The sequence below is a fragment of the Otolemur garnettii genome, unplaced genomic scaffold (genome assembly GCF_000181295.1).
Source record: "Otolemur garnettii isolate 467f Iridium unplaced genomic scaffold, OtoGar3 scaffold00014, whole genome shotgun sequence".
In the NCBI taxonomy this organism is placed as follows: Eukaryota; Metazoa; Chordata; class Mammalia; order Primates; family Galagidae; genus Otolemur; species Otolemur garnettii.
In genome coordinates, this window is record NW_003852409.1 from 18,426,109 (window position 1) to 18,443,381 (window position 17,273).

General features: G+C 40.4%; 1 long non-coding RNA gene across 1 annotated transcript in view; it reads right to left on the bottom strand.

Moving 5' to 3' along the window:
• The window catches only part of LOC105886555, an 18,891-nt gene extending 4,217 nt beyond the window's left edge, over positions 1 to 14,674 (bottom strand). Inside the window, exons 1-2 of the long non-coding RNA XR_001161063.1 lie at positions 14,665 to 14,674; positions 2,647 to 2,652 (exon numbers count right to left, since the gene is read on the bottom strand). This is a non-coding gene — a long non-coding RNA (uncharacterized LOC105886555). The remainder of the gene's footprint in view (positions 1 to 2,646; positions 2,653 to 14,664) is intronic.
• Positions 14,675 to 17,273: the final 2,599 nt, after the last annotated feature.

Consider the following 17,273-nt stretch of genomic DNA (forward strand, 5'->3'; position numbering starts at 1 on the left):
TTTTTTTTATTGAATGGTGATTGTTTTCATTTCTAAAGTAAAATTCAACCCAAGTGATCATCAACCCATGAATGGATCAACAAACTGTGGTATATGTATATCATGGACATTGTTCAGCCATTAAAAAAGATGGAGACGTCACATCTTTTACATTTACCTGGATGGAGCTGAAGCTTTACTTCTTCTTAGTAAAGTATCACAAGACTGGAAACACAAATATCCAATGTACTCTATACTAATATGAAACCAATATATAAATAATTACATGCTCACATGAACAATAAAACACAAATATAGTCTAGAGCAGTGGTTCTCAACCTTCCTAATGCCGCGACCCACAGATTGAAAACCGCTAGTGTAGAGGGAGGCAGGAGGGAGGAGGGGGAGGATGATTGGCAAAAGAAGGGAGAGCATGAGGTGGGGTCTCACCTATTGTGCACAATGTGAGCATGTATAACACGCCCCCAGTGAGGGTCTCTTTTACAACTACAACTTTACCCTTGAAGTGAGAACAATGTAATCTAAAAATTTGTATCCTCATAACAGTTTGAAATAAATAAAAAATAATTAAAAAATAAAAATAAAGTTCAAGTTGTGGCTGAGCCCTTCTCAGGGGGTGTGCTGAGCACCCTCACACTGTGCAAACCTGACTGTAACTCTCTCCTGGCAAAACTTCCAAGGGCTACTGGTCACACACTTCAAATGCATCCAAACACCTCACCCTCCCTGCGGGCCCTCACAGGAGCTGACAGCCGCAGTTGCCTTCTGTTTATGCTCAGAACATGTCAGGCTTGCAAAACACTAAACTGTACCCCATGTTTGCATTAATGTATACAACTATCATTTAATTAAAAAAAAAAAGGAAAAAAAAAAAGAGAGAACTTTGCATCAGCACCTTTCTCTACTCGCATGTTGTGGGTCCACATCCTTGTCCGGCTGCTGGCTGGCTCCTTCTCTCTCAGCTTTCAACTGAAACGGAAGGTCCTTGGAGAGGTCTTCTTTGACCACCGAAGCTTCTTTCCACCAAATCCTGCTTTCTTTTCTTCATGGTATGAATAATTTTTGGATATTTCATTAATCCTTTCATTTGCTCAGCTGGCTGGAAGGTTGACTCTATAAGATCAAAGACTCTATCTTGTTTAATAGTTTATCTTTGGTGATTAGAATAGTTAAATCCGAGAACATATTAGGATTTTATTTTATTTTATTTATTATTATTATTTTGCAGGTTTTGGCTGGGGCTGGGTTTGAACCAGCCACCTCCAGTATATGGGGCTGGCACCCTACTCCTTTGAACCACAGATGCCACCCATATTAGGATTTTAATATCACTTCCTGTAGGAAGCCTTCCTGCCCCTGGAGGAGGAGTTGGGTGATACTCATTTGTATGGACTTAACTGTTTCTACTTTCTCAGTCTAAGCAGTTACGGTGCTAATGTCTTTGTCACCTCTCAACTTGTCACTTTTCCCTTTGGCAATGTTCCTTTTTAGGGGTAAAAACATTAAATTACACATTGTCACATTCCTGAAGTTTAGCTCAGTTATAGGCATTTGAATACATTTAGAAGCTCAGAATAAATTATGGCTAAAAACATGCTGCAAAGTAGTCACTATGCTAATATCTATGTTAATTCTGTCTAGGGTGAGAAGGGAGGACTAGCTAGAAGGGAGAACCACCAACTGAGTGCCTACTAAGTATCGGTGCTTTACATAAATAATTTTTTTTCTTAAATACCCACTCCATTTTATTGGGAATTGAGGCTCTGAAAGAGACATTGGTCAAACTAGAAAACAGAAGTAGCGTCTCTCTTACAGCTTCTGTTCATTCTACTGTACTATGGCTGGACTCCACATAGAGGGGAATATACAAGAATTGCCTGATACTTTTACATGTATCATTCATCCTCAAATTAATAGCTCCCTTCCTGCCCCCTCAGAAAGGGGGCCACAGTCACAGTCAATAAACCTTGTGAGGTTTATTCTCATAAGTAGGGGAGATTCCCACAGTGTGGTTCCAGGTACCTAAGGAGACGTGGCTGCTTAAAGCCGGTGTTACCACTGACCAGGGCCCAGCCCCCTCCACGGAGGGCCCCTGTGTCTGACCCCAGCAGTGTTTTCTGGCAACAACATTCTGCACATGGTTAGACAAGGGGAGAGAATGGAAGGGCACTCCTGACTGGCTGGTTATTATTATTTTTTTTTTAAAGAAAGGGTCTTGGATATAATCCTGAGTGTACGGGTGCCAGGTTCTTTCCTCCCTGGTGTTCAGGTAACTGTCAGGGCTTGTATCTGATCTCTGTACATAACCACCTCCGGCCTCAGCAATAATCAGCTTGGTTAGTTTCTTCCCTTTGCTCCTTGACACTCTGGCTGACCTCTGCTGACTCACCTACCCCTGTCTGCTAGCATACTCAGAGACCACTGGGGTGGATTTCAGGGGCAGAAACAGCAGCCAGAACTATGTGGGCTAATGAAAGCCCCACCTGTTTAGACAAGTAAAAACTGATCATTGGGGTGGCACCTATAGCTCAAGGAGTAGGGTGCTGCCCCCATATACCGGAGATGGCAGGTTCAATCCTGACCCCAGCCAAAACTGCAATAAAAAAACAAAAACAAACAAGCAAAAAAACTGATCTCTGGATGAACCAGCAGCTGTCTTCCCCTCATAACCCTCTGAACAACTCAGTATGAAAAATAATTCCAGGCAGGGCTAGCCCTTGGATGGTAATAAGCAGTAGAATTTTCTTTTCTAGAATTAATGGGGACAGATGTCAGAGGCCTCTGGGGAAAGTCAGGACAACTTACTGGAGGGCTTGGTATTTCCATCAACTCCCTGAGTGACCTTGGGAAAGTCATTTCCCCTCTCTGAACATTGACTTACTGAGCCATTGAGTAGTTCAGATATATAGTTATATGTAGTGTAAACTTAAGTCAACAGACCCCACTGGCTCTTTAATCTTGTGGTTTAAAGGCACACTAACCTGACAGAGAAAGGTATTCACAGTATCCTAAGAAGCAAACGCAAGTTATAGAATAGTCATCAAAGTATCTTACATTTGTTCCGATACATATGTCTTCATACTGTGTATTGTTTGGCAATTTAAAAACAATTATCAATACATTATAAATAACCTTTATCATTCAATGAGTTAATCAATTTATTCCAAAGGCTTCTTTGAATATCTATTCAATATTAAATGTTTATGACACAGAAATGAACAAAACAAAACAAAAAACAACCAAACTCATTGCCTCAGAGGAGTCTGAATTTTAGGGAGTTTACGGGGATTCATGTTTTGTTTTTAAAAGATCTTTGAAAAGTTTTGATGTAGGTACATGGGTGATATAGAGGTGAGCAGAGCTGCCTTCCAAAGCATTTGCTCTGCTATTGGTGCTGGCCCGCCTCCATGCCTGACAGATAGAAAAGACACTGAATGTTCCTTTTCTTACAAGGGGTGTATTGTTCACATTCTCTTCAATGACACATCCTCTCTTTATTGCTTCTACCGAACGTGCCTTTTCCTGACCCCTTACCTAACCTTGAATTTGGGCCAAGAATGTGGTGCTTACATACTAACAGAGCTTCTTCTTTCCCCGTCCTACCTCCTAATCATCCTTTCTTTCCTTAGCCCACCCCAATAAGGTTCTGTCTCCTCCATTCCAACAAATATTTTCTTGTTAAGGTTATAATGTTGTAGCTGTACCCACCAGCATCAAAATAAAAATAAAAATAAAAATGCACCCTTGCAATAATTTCAAGAGGTAGGTGGACTGGACAATCCTGCCTTGGTTCCTTGGATCTTCTAGACTTCATGGGGTTCCTTAGAGCTATGTCCATGATCTCTCATCTTATGGTCTCTTCTTACAAGGGCAGTCTCACCTTCACCTTGAGGTCTCAGGATTATGTTCCCTTACTCTGTCTCTCTTGCCATAAAACCTTTATTGATGCTGCTTTCCCCACCTGGAATAGCCATTGCTCCCTCTCTGACTAGAAAATTCTCACTCCTTTTTACAGTGAACACTCTTTTATTTTATCTCTTTACCGTTCTTTTTTAGTGCATCATCTATTCCAAGAACATCATGATTTTTCTCTGGGGAATTATGTCTTCCTCACCGGGGAAGGGATGCCCTGTCAGATCCTTCCTCTCACCCATTTGGTGCAGTCATAGAATGGGTATTGACCCCAGCTAGGCTGACTGAGCTTTCCCCCTGGAGAACACATACAATGGATGGACTCACACACTCTAACAGCACTTTGAAGCCCAGATGTCAGGTAGTATCTGCCCCCAACACTCTCTAGAGCTGCCTGGTTTCCATCTCTTCCAAGTCTCTCAAACTTCTCTCCTGACACTCAGCATTACTCATAAGCTCTTCATATATACTTTTGTTTAAAGTTATTCAAAGTTGGTTTCCAATATTTCAATCGAAAAACCACAAAGCATGAATATTTCTGTTACTTATTTAAACTTATGGGGTGTGTCATTATATAAACTCTGATAATTCTATTACTGGGGTTTCTGCTAAATACCTAACATGAATCTTTCTGATATCATTTCTGCTAGTTCTTGTCCATGGTACCTTATTTCTTTGTGTGGTTAATGCTTTTTCACTGTAAATTGATTGCTTGCCTTTGAATTTTATTTCTAAGATTTTTTAAAAGTATTTTTTTAACTTAAAATATAATTTATATCATGAAGTACACACATCTAAAACTCAAAAACTTTTTACTTATGCATATATCTTTGGAACTATCACCCAGATAGACAAAAGATTTCCTGTGCCTCCTCCCAATAAGACCTACTCCAACAGTATCTATTATTCTGATCTCTGTCACCATACATTTGTTTTTCCTATTTTTAAATGTCATATGAATGGAATTATATATGTGTGTGTAATACACACATGTATATACATGTATACACCATATATATGTGTGTGTGTGATATACATTTATATACACATATATACATATGTGTGTGTGTATTATACACATACACTACAAAGCACTTTGGAATATACATACTACAAAGCACACTGGAAAGCCTTAAGAATAACCTTGATCAGGCAGAAGAAAGAATTTTGGAGCTTGAATATAATACCTTTCTGCTAAATAAGTCAGTTGAAGAGAAAGAAAAAGAAACAGGAGAAATGAACAAAGCCTACAAGAAATGTGGGACTATGTAAGAGCCCAAACATAAGAATTATAGGCATCCCAAAAGGTAAAGAAGAAAATACACAAGAGTTAGATAATTTATTTGAGGGAAATATTGAGTAAAATTTCCCTGGCCTTGCTAGAAATCTAGATATTCAGTTATAAGAAGCGTGTAGGACTCTTGGGATTCATTGTAAAGAATGCATTCATTGTAAAGAGGCATTCACCACAATGCATAATCATAAGACTAGCCAAAGTAAACATTAAAGCTGTACTCCCAGGAGCAGCTATAAGGTGAAAACCACAGGTAACTTACAAAAGAAAACCAATCACATGAGCTGCAGACTTCTCAACTGAAGCCTACAAACTGAAGGGAATTGGAGACACATCCTTAGCCTTCTAAAAGAGAAGAATCATGTATCCTGAAAAACTAAGTTTCTTATGTGAGGGAGAAATGAAGACTTTCTCAAACAAGCAATTGCTGGGGAAATTTGTGAGGATCAGACTTGCACTATAGGAATATTCAGATATGCATTATATAAAGATCAGCATAATAGATACCCATCAGCATAAAGCCATCTAAAAGCTAAAGTTCAGCACCCAGATACCACAAGGTCTCAAGAGGTAAAGGAAAGTAATAAGGGTCTATCCAATAGGATGAACAGAAACCTACCACACATATCAATATTGTCAATAAATAAGAATGGCTTGAACTCCCCACTGGAGAGACATAGGCTGGCTGAATGGATAAAAGAATACAAGCCAAGTATTCTCTGCCTCCAGAAAACACATCTACAAAGAATTCAAGCAAAATGGCAAGAAAAAAAGAATCCATTAAAAAGTGGGCAAAGACATGAATAGAAGCTTTTCAAAATAATATAGACTAATTATCAAAAAACACATGAAAAATTACTCAACATCTCTAGTCATCAGGGAAATGCAAATCAAGATCACAATGAGATATCACCTAACTCCAGTGAGAATGGCTCTTATCAAAAAGTTTCAGATCAACAGGTGCTGGCATGGATGCAGAGAGAAAGGGAGACTTGTTGGTGGAACTGCAAACTAATACAACCTTTATGGAAAGTATTATGGAGGTACCTCAAGAACTAAAAGCAGACTTATCATTTGATCCAGCAATCCCAGTGCTAAATATTTATCCAAAGAGTCTTTATAGCAGCACAACTCACAATTGTAAGATGTGGAAACAACCAACTGTCCATCAACACATGAGTGGATTAACAAAATGTGGTGTATGTATACCATGGAGTTCTACCCAGCCAGAAAAAAATGGTGGTCCAGCATATTTTATAACAACCTGGATAGAACTGGAGACCATTCTTCTATGTGAAGTATCACAAGACTGGAAAAACAAACACTATAGGAACTCAATACTAAATTAGAATGAGCTGATTAACACCTATGCACATATATGGAAGTAAAATTCATTGGAAATTGAGTAGGTGGAAGGGGGTGGGTAAATTCACACCCAACAAGTACAATGCACACATTCGGGGTGAAGGGCACACCTATAGATTTGACTTAAAATGTACAAAAGTAAACTATATAACCAAATCATGTATACCCCTATAATATTCTGAAATAAAAATAAAGAGAAAGAAAAATAAAGAAAAAAAGAGAGAAAGGAAAACAAAGAAAGAGAAAGAAAGAAAAAGGAAGGAAGGGAGGGAGGCAGGAAGGGAAAGAAAGAAAAGTAACTCAAGAAAAGACAGACATTCTTCAAGAGTTAGAGAAAACAGAACTTTCTCTGTAAAATCTGCAGGCTTTCTTCTTTGTTCTTCTTTCTTTGGCCTCTAGTTGGTTTATGAGAGTCATTCCATATTGCATTCTGACCACTTCTCCTATAATTATAGTTTCCCTAGAGAGCAGAGATCATGTCTCATTCAACATTGTGTCCCTACAGCCCAAGACAATTTTATCTGGTATGTTGCTATGGCCCCATATCAAGTTTGTTTAAGAGAAAATGAAGAATTAGAACTGGGTTAATATATTACCTCCTGTTAATAACAGAAACGACAACTTGGTAAGACAGTTTTCTTCTTTTTTTTTTTTTTTTTTTTGAGACAGAGCCTCAAGCTGTCCCCCGGATAGAGTGCCCTGGCATTACAGCTCACAGCAACCTCCTACTCCTGGGCTCAAGCAAGTCTCCTGCCTCCGCCTCCCAAGAAGCTGGGACCACAGGCGCCCACCACAGTGCCCGGCTATTTTTTGGTTGCAGCCGTCATTGTTGTTTGGCGGGTCCAGGCTGGGGATTCGAACCCTCCACCTTAGGTATATGTGGCTGGCACCTTAGCTGGTTAAGCTATAGGCGCCAAGCCACAGTTTTCTTCTTTTGAAGTTAATTTTTTTTTCTATGGAATGGTTGCTGAAAGGTATTTTTAAAATACAGATGCCCTCTGTGTCTATCAGGTTCAAGTCATGAAAATGGGAAGCACATCTAGAATTTCAGATGGAGGGGATTTCATACAGGGAATTGACTACACACGTATTCAGAAGCTGACACAGCAAATGGGCTGCTGAGTTAACCTAGATATTAATAACTATCAGAAGAAGTTATTTCCCCCAGGCAGGGAGAACAAAGAGAGAAAGTTGGTGTCAGGTGAACGTAGATGTTGAGGAGGAGCCTTGCATGGCTTATTCTCTTAGGTCTGGAGGACGGGTGTCTTTCAACCAGTGCTTCAGTCCCTGGGTGGAGGCATCCTGTGCACTGGGATTAGACATCTTTGCCAATGCTCCAAGGCTGGAACTCAGACCTCAGTGGAAGGACGCTCTCTCCAGTGCTCAGAACCCTGAGCTGTGAACTGAACACTTGACCTCAGACCTGGTGAGGGATCTTGTGCTGGTCCCTAATGAGACAGCCTCTAGTAGCAGCTGCTGGGAGTGTGGAAGGAAGCCGGGCCCAGAGCTGGCCTTTTTTCTGGAGGGTATTGATAATAACAGGATCTGGGAATAGGAAGAGAGTCCTCCTCACCTTGTCACCTGCTAGTCTCCTATTGATCGCTGCTGTTGCTAGAATCTACTGGGAAGTGGGTCGTCAGGGGGATTGGGAAGTGCAGTTCTCAGAATCTCAGCTCCAGCGTCACAAAGTAGAGGTGGGAGTGGGGACCCCTGAGGTTGAGAGACATTTGGGTAAATAGCTGACATGTGCTCATCTAGTATAAAATAAAAATAAAAATAAAAAGACTAAATGGACTTGGCCTCCAAGGTACTCTGGTATAATATAATCTCCTTGTTTTGTAACCTGTTTGCGACATGATTCCCAATAACTCTAGAGTAAGAAATTTCAGCTTGGGATAGGATCTCTGTGGAAAAATCCTGGTGCCAATGTAAAAAGTGGCTCTGAAGTCAAAGCATTCCTGTGAGCCCCGACACATGAAGCCCAAGATTTATTTTAGCTTTTGCTTATTTCTGCCTTTTTCTCCAGTCCTTGGTTCCAAGAACATCTTCTGGGCCAGATGCCCCCATGGATCAGATACTTGGAAACAGCCTTTCGCCATAAGGACTGCTGCTCCTCAGGCTGCCCTGCCAAACCCTCTGCTATGTGCAGCCACACCCTGCTGCTCCCGTGTCATTGCTCCTTGTGCAGTGTCCCTTCCTTGGGAAGAAACATGGTGTCTTAACACATCCCGTCCCCATTCTCAATTCCTTTCTTCTTCATTTTCCATTGCTTTTGCTCATCCTTTAAGACTCAATGGATGTTTCCAGATTTCTTTATAACTATTTTGCTTTCTTTCTGAGATCTTACTGCATAAAGAACATTTTGTAATAAAAGTGACATTTTGTGACTTCATGAAGCTTTAGATTTTTAAAGTTTTTTTTTTTAAGTTTTTTATAACCGCATTAACCCAATAACAGAGAGAGGAAACAGGCTTTTGAATTCAAGTAATACTATCCAAATCCTGATTATCATTTAACTTGAAAACTTTAGCTACCTAGGGGTGTCACGTGTGGCTCAAAGGAGTAGGGTGCTAGCCCCATATGTCGGAGCTGGTGGGTTCAAACCCAGCCCCGGCCAAAAACTGCAAAAAAAAAAAAAAAAGAACTTTAGCTACTTAATTCTTCTGAGCCTTGGTTTTCTCTAGGTTAGTAAGGGGACTGATGTCACCCTCCAAAGACTGCTAGAAAAATGAAATGACATGAACTGTGTGCTGCAGCTGGCACATAATAGGACAAAGTAAATCCTTAGTGAGTGTTATAGGTGTATTGTTCTCATACACATATATGGAAAGGAGGAAAATGCATTATATAAAGCTGGCCTAAGCTGCATAATAGATTTCACAATAAGAACAGATATAGGAGAAAAATCTGAGCAATACACTTTGGAGGAGAATTCTTTCCCTATTCCTATAGAAAGTTGGGAATGATATTGTCATGAGTCCTGATTAAGGATCTGCTTCTCTGCTCCCGTTTTCTGCTGTACACTTCTACTAATTTTATACATGTAGGAGGGGAAATGAAGAGAAGCTAGGGAACAAAACAGCAGACTGGGGCAATAGGGGAGCGTTCCTAGGGAGAGAATGGTGTTATTTTAGAACTAGGAAGGTCAGCCCGAGTCAGACTATGTAGATCTTTAAATGCCTGGCTGAAGAGTTTCCATTTTATTTCTTAGGCAATAGAAAGTGAAAACCAGAAGGAGTTAAAAAAAGAGAAAGAAAAAGAAACCTTGTAAAATGAACTTGACATTTTATATATAAAAGCTCTTACTTAAGGAACTAACAGGAAAAGAGATTCAGAAAAATGCAAGGTCCAGGGAGATTCACCTTTTCAATTCGCTTTTCTTCTCTCTAAATGACTTTAGGAAAAACATACTAACGGTAAGTGCTAGCGGATGAGGAGCTCCTGTCATTTTATTTTCCATTTTTCCATTCACATACGATGTGACTTCTCACTGTTTGTGTCAAACACAGAAAACATTTTCCAATAGGCCAATGGCGATGCCACGGGGTGGAGGTCACAGGAAATCTCTCCCTGGGTTTATTCTGCTTGGGGCATTTCTTCCAGAAAAGGGTCATGGCTGCATCTGCTATCATCCTTGTTGAAGAGACAGATGCATAGAGACGGGGGCATCAACATGGTAAAAGTAAAGAGAAACACAGGCAAATGTTGAATTTCCCAGGTGGATAAATCCCCTGGCTACATCTCCGGTGCCATGTGTTGGGGCCTACAGGAAAGCTTAGGGGCTTGTAGGACTTTAGGGATAGCTTTATGGAATACACATACAATAGAAAAAGATGAACTGGGCTGCTCCTGTGGCTCAGTGGGCAGAGCGCCTAAGGTCATGGGTTCAAACTTGGCCCCGGCCAAACTGCAACAAAAAATGGCCAGGTGTTGTGGTGAGCGCCTGTAGTCCCAGCTACCCGGGAGGCTAAGGTCAGAGAATCGCCTAAGACCAGGAGTTGGCGGTTGCTGTGAGCTGTGTGACCCCAAGGCACTCTACCGAGGGCGATAAAGTGAGACTGTCTACAAAAAAAAAAGAAAAAGATGAGCAAGCTGAGTCTTAACAGAGGAAGTGGAGGTAACCAGGTGGAGCCAGAGCAGGAGGCAGGGCAGCTTAGTGGAAGAACACCCCGAGAAAGCACACAGATATGAGAAACATCACTGCAGTGGCTTCTACTATCCCATCCTCATGGCCACTTGTCGGGCCGGGACTGGCCAGGTCTGCCCACCTTATCTATTGTCCGGACACGGACCGCTGTGCTATGTTGCTTGGGAACAATTACCCTTAGGTACCTGAGGGATATTCGCCTTATTAGAAGGGAGAGGGAAACAGTCTTTGAAGGAGGGAAACAGTTTTAGTAAGAGATTGAATCTTAGCAGTCTTCTTAGAGAGACACGGGGCAGACACCCTGTGGGCAGAAGCTAAAGAGTCAGTGAGGGGTCTGTGAAAGAATGAGCACGCCCCCCACTGCAGCTTCTTATAGACATGATCCGGTGGCCATTAGCACCACAGGTGTAGAGACTGCCAATCACTGATGCCCTAGTCTTGGGAGATCTTGTGATAGGAGAGCTGAGTCCCTTCCTCATGCCCTATCAACAAGGTGTTATATTATCGAGATATTACCGGTGTTTCTTGTAATTACAGAGTATTCCGAGCTTAACTCTCCGTTCTCCTTCCCGTAAGCTATATGGTCTGCTACACGTCACAGTTCAGGAAGGACATGGCCTGTGACTGTGGAGGATGAGGCAGCAGAAAAAGTGGAGCACTGGAGAGTGTTTTGAGAGCATAGAGCGGGGTCCGTGAGAGTTGTGATTGATTGGAACAGGGAAGTGAGACATCCCGAGAGCCTGGCCATAAGAACTGCTGGAAGAGATGCCATTTTGCAGAAAACCAACACATTAAGCTTTAGAACTAGTGGACCTGAGAGTGGAGAACTCATCTCCTCCAGCTGTCCCAGTTGTTCACTGTTTGACCTTGAGTGAATGAAATGACTCAATGCAGTCATCTCATTTTAGAGGGACAAAATAATATCTGGTTTTCAGGGAATGATTTATTTTCCCAAGAAGCTCAAGTTGTTGTTTATATCAAACTCCTTTTGTTAGCACCTTCTTTACATTGGTTGTGAAGAAACAAATAAGCAATCTTCTGTCCCTGAAATTGAAAAAGTCTCCTTTCTGAGCCAAGGTTGCTTCTGTTTGTCATCTTAAGCTTCAGAAATTCTCTCACCTTGTAAGACCAGCCCTTGGGCTTTATATGTGTTTGTGTGTAATGTTCTTTCTGTTCAGTCTTGGTGTCAAGGAGACAGGTTACAGTGTGAAAGTCTCAAAGGTGGAGACATCATCCTTCCTGAGAACACATGTCAACAGACTGGGAGAAATAAAGGTGATGCAGAGAGGATTTTGAAGTTTTTAAAAGCTTTTAAAGCAATTGTTTTCTTATGTTTATTTATCCCATATTGTATTTCCGAAGATTGTAAAACAAATTTCATCCTTAAATATTTTGTCCTTCTCTGACAAAATTATGATAAATGGTTTTCTCGTCTCTGTAAAAGCCATCTGTTTTGGACTCAAAGCTTCCTTGGACCTTGGACTCAAAGCTTCCTTTTTTATTTTTCTTTCAGTGGCAGGACATAAAGGGGACAAGATCACAACTCTTCAGCCTATTTCTACTAGTAAGCCATGAAATAAACAAGTCCTCATCATCCTTTCCACATGTGTTCTTGGAACAAAAGGGATTTCGGTATCACAGATACAACTTTTGCTATGAACTGTGAACCAGCATATTTTTAACTTGGCTTCTGAGGTTGTTGAAGGAAACTTTCTTGTCCTTCCTTAATAAAATACAGATGGTTCTCCTTCCCGAGTTCCTAAATCCCCAAAGCTGTGTTTCAACACGATTCTCATCTTCCTCAAAGATAAGAATAGATTTGTAATTAAATAAGTCTCATTGGGCATCATCCCCACTCTTCATTTCAAACAGCTTTCGTAAGTGCTTGGTGTATAGTAAGAGTTCTTTATAAGTACGTATTACATGAGTATGTAAGAAGAATTAGCACTAGGCTTAGAGTAAGAAGGCCTGGGTTTACATCTTGGCATTGGGGACCATTATCTAGAATGCGAGGGAGTACTGGGTGCCACTTCAGAATAAAGACTGTTAAGTTTGTTAGACCAGAATTAGTGTCATGACTGTGCCAATTCCTAGCTACAAGTGGGAGGATTTGGGTCAAATTATACAGATGCTCTGATCCTCAGTATGGTTCAGTGGTTGAGTATCTGGACTTCGATTTTAAATCCTGTTCTGTTGTTAATTATCTAGAGCAGCGGTTCTCAACCTTCCTATTGCCACAGCCCTTTAATACAGTTCCTGACGGTCTCAATCCACAGGTTGAGAACCGCTGATCTAGAGGATTTGGGGCCATTTATTTAAATACCTGTTTCCTCACCTGTAAAAGGGAAAAAATAATTTTACCTGTAGTCATAATTTTGTTGTGAGGATTTATGAGTTAATGTATGTAACGCTCTGGAGCAGAGCTTGTGTATTATAAGCACTCCGTATGTGATAACTATTATTCTATTATTTTTATTGTAGTACTTCTTACTGTGCTAGTCTCACTTTATAAGAATGTGTATTTTTTCCCCTTAGAGAGAAGTTGTATAGGTTTCCACATTACCGGGGTGATGTTGGGATGGTAATGTAACCTCAGCCACTTTGGGTTTCAGTTTTCACTCATGTCAAGGAGTCCATGCTGCTTCTCTAGATAGATGCAGCATGAGATTTTGGTGAGGCTCAAATAAGATTACAAATGTGAAAACACTTAGCTAACTCTCAAATGCTCTATAAATGGGAGTTTATTAGTTGGAACTCTTTCCACTACAAGTGACAAAAATCCAACTCGAATCAGTTTATGCCAAAAGAAGGAGGATTTATTGGCTCTTGCAACTGGATTCTAGGGTAGCTTACAGACTTGAAGGAAGAACTTTAAGACCCAGGACTTTGGAACCCAAATGGGGAATCATTGTCACCAGAACACATAGTATATACCTGACTGTCATCTCTGAGGCTGCATTTACTTCTCCTTCACAGAAGCCTTTTCCTTGTTACAAGGAAGATGGCACCAGGAACCCATCTTCATATTGTCTCAATATCCCAAGACAAAGAAAAGAAAAAAAAATCCCAATAATCTCATGTATACCCACTTTAGGGAAGAATTCTCACTGACCCTGATTTAATCTCCTTTCTAACCTTGAATTGATTATTGAATTTGTGGAAATGAAATACTAAAATTGTCTAGGCCTTGGTTACAACCCTTTCCATTTGATATGGGACAGAAAGATATATTACCAGAAGTGAATAGAGGGAAGAAAAAAAAAGGAAAACTAGTGTTCAGATTTAAAAACACAATACTATCATATATTATCACTATTAATACCAGTTTCTTTAATATCTCTAGAGATAACTACAATGAGACTCTTTGTATATTAGGAGTCTATACTCCAAACCCTCGAGTGTCTCTTAATTTCTAGCCAAGAAAGGGTCTCAGGATATTGATCCCAATAGAAACTGTCTTGGTAAAAGAGAAATCCTATAGTAGTGTTCTTAACCTCTAAACTGATGACATTTAGGACCGGAAAATTCTTTGTTGTGGGGGACTGTCTTCTACATTGTAGGATGTTTGCAACATTCCTGGTTTCTACCCACTAGATGCCAATAGAAACTACCTCCTCCTTGTGACAAGCTAAAGTGTGCCCAGACATTGCCAAATGTCCTGTAGGAGATATGCCCTCCCATCTCTGCCTTTGAGAATAATTGTACTAGTGGAACCCAGCTAAGTAGTAATTCATATTTCACTATCCTTTACCTTTATCCCCAAAGGACGTAAGAATTTCTAGTGGCCAGGCTGGTTTTATAACATTATAACCACCCCTTAGCCCCTTTATAGTCACTTCATTGCACTGAAATGCCCCTCCACCAGGCATCAAAAGGTCATACCGTTTAAAAAGTCTTCAGGGTACATGACTCAGGATATTTTGGGGTATAGTGCTTCCTCTTCCACTGACTCATGGTGTGTGACTGGGCGTCTTTTCCTCTTTGGACTTTGGTTTTTCTTATTGGCAAAATAGAAAAGTGTCCCATAATTTTCATGTTGCTCTAAGAATGTATGATGCAAAGAATGTATGAGCAGATTTGAACTATGACATGGAAAACCAACCTACAGAATTCACTTATTCACTAATTTGTATTTGAGATCCTACATTTCCCATAAGCATTTCTTTTGTTTCTTGGAAGGTAAGATTACATGGGGTTGCTTGAGATGTTCAGGGAATCTGGGCAAAAGTAGATCCCAGCAGTGGGATCTCTGATGCTACTTGATGTTTTGTTTTGAGGTGTCTCTAGAGCAGTGATTCTCAACCTGTGGGTCATGGCCCCTTTGGGGGTCAAATAACCCTTTCACAGGGGTTGCCTAAGACCATCCTGTATATCAGGTATTTACATTATGATTCATAACAGTAGCAAAATTACAGTTATGAAGCAGCAACAAAAATAATTTTATGGTTGGAACATGAGGAACTGTATTAAAGGGTCACAGCATTGGGAAGGTTGAGAACCACTGAGGTAGAGGTTCCACCCATGTGTGGAAACACAGTATCATGTGAGGAACCCTCCACTGAGGCTGGCGCATAATGTGGAAGGAGCTGGAGTAGTAAGAAATGAATTAGGAGATAATGCGGGGCCTTGAATGTCAAAGTAATAGATGCAATGCTATTATGCAAGGTGGGTAGGGTGGTAGAATGCATACTAAGACTAATGTCTATGTAACTGGGTAAATTATTTTTTATATTTATGTTTGAAGTTAATAGCGATGGTAGAGTGGACTTAACAAGACAGAGTAGACAACAACTTGTTGCCAATTTATTTTTTACCATCAAAATTGTATGGATTCAATATTACATTTTTGAGAAAATGGAGGGTCAGAAAGGAGGAGCTTTGTACACTGAGTTAGTGGCAAGGAGGTGGCCAGCCAGGGCTCAAAACACCCCCTTGTTGCCTAATGTTAGAGCTGAATAAAGGGAGTCATGTTGATGCTAGTTTTGCTGTCTCCTCTCTTCTGCCTGGCCATTCTTAGAATAGCTTTTCTAAAATACCAGGTTTCTGTATTATTCTTGCTGTTGACTCCTTGCTTCGGGAATATCAGGGCTCATCATGGGACCCGGAACAGAGCTCATAGAGAAAACACCTGCTTGGCTGAAGAAAAATCAAAAGACAGGAATAAAGACACCAGTGAGCTTTTATAATGAACTTTCTGGCTCATGAAAATAGCAGGTTCCTTATATTATTTTGAACACTTACTATATTCTGGTTTTCAGTTGCTAAATTAGTTTCCTATCCCTGCCATAATCAATTGCCACAAATCTGGTGGCTTTTAAAACAGCAGATATGTATTATCTCTTGATTCTAGAGGCTAGAAGCAGGTTGGCAGGACCACACTCCCTTCAGAGGCTATAGAAAATATTTTGTTTCCTGTTTCTTTCAGGTTGGTGGCTCCAGGTGTTACTTGGCTTCTGGCAATAATATTCTCATCACTGCCTCTGTGGTCACCTTTCTCTCTCCTCTTCTCTGTGTGTCTCTTATGAAAACCCTTCTTACTGGATTTAGAACCAACATGGATAATCTAGGATAATCTCTTCATCATCTCAACATCCTCAATTTACTTACATCTGCAAAGATTCATTCGCAAATAAGGTTAACAGGCCCAGGTTCTCATGTTAGGGCATGAGTACATGCTTTGGGGCACCATCATTTAATCTGCTGCATCTTGAAACTGTGCAAATTTTTCTCATTCAGTGTCTCATGGACTCCTTACAAGTCTGCAAGTTATTGGCTTTTGTTGTTAAATTCATCTTAGGAACAGGACATGAAGAATAGGAAGCCCCATCTATAGAGACGATGTGTGCAGATTCACTGTGTTGATTAGGGATTCCCTCTATGGTGTTTGATATTTGTTATCCTCTTAGTGACTGCAAGGAATCTCGGTTCAACTTTGGTCCTATCTCTAGTTAGCTGTGAATGAATTTCAACAAGTCTGTCTGTCTCTTCTTCCTTAGATTTTTCCAACTGTGAAAGAGCAATTTGCACAGTGGATGCTCATTTCATTTTTGACTCAAACCTTCAGTAAAAATCTATCCTAATAGAGGAATTGTAGGATTGAATGGCAGATCTATTTTTAGATCTCTAAGTATTCTCCAAACATCTTTCCAAAAGGAATGTAATAGTCTGCATTCTCGCCAGCAATGTAGAAGTGTTCCCTTTTCTCCGCATCCATGCCAACATCTCTAGTTTGGGGATTTTGTGATGTGGGCTAATCTTACTGGAGTTAGATGATATCTCAGAGTAGTTTCGATTTACATTTCTCTGATGATTAAGGATGACGAGCATTTTTTCATGTGTCTGTAGGCTGTGTGTCTGTCTTCTTCAGAGAAGTTTCTCTTCAAGTCCCTTGCCCACACTGAGATGGGATCACTTGTTCTTTTCTTGCTAATACGTTTGAGTTTTCTGTGAATTCTGGTTATTAAACATTTGTTGGAGACATAACCTGCAAATATCTTCTCTCATTCTGAGGGCTGTCTGCTTGTTTTACTTACTGTGTTCTTGGCTGTGCAAAAG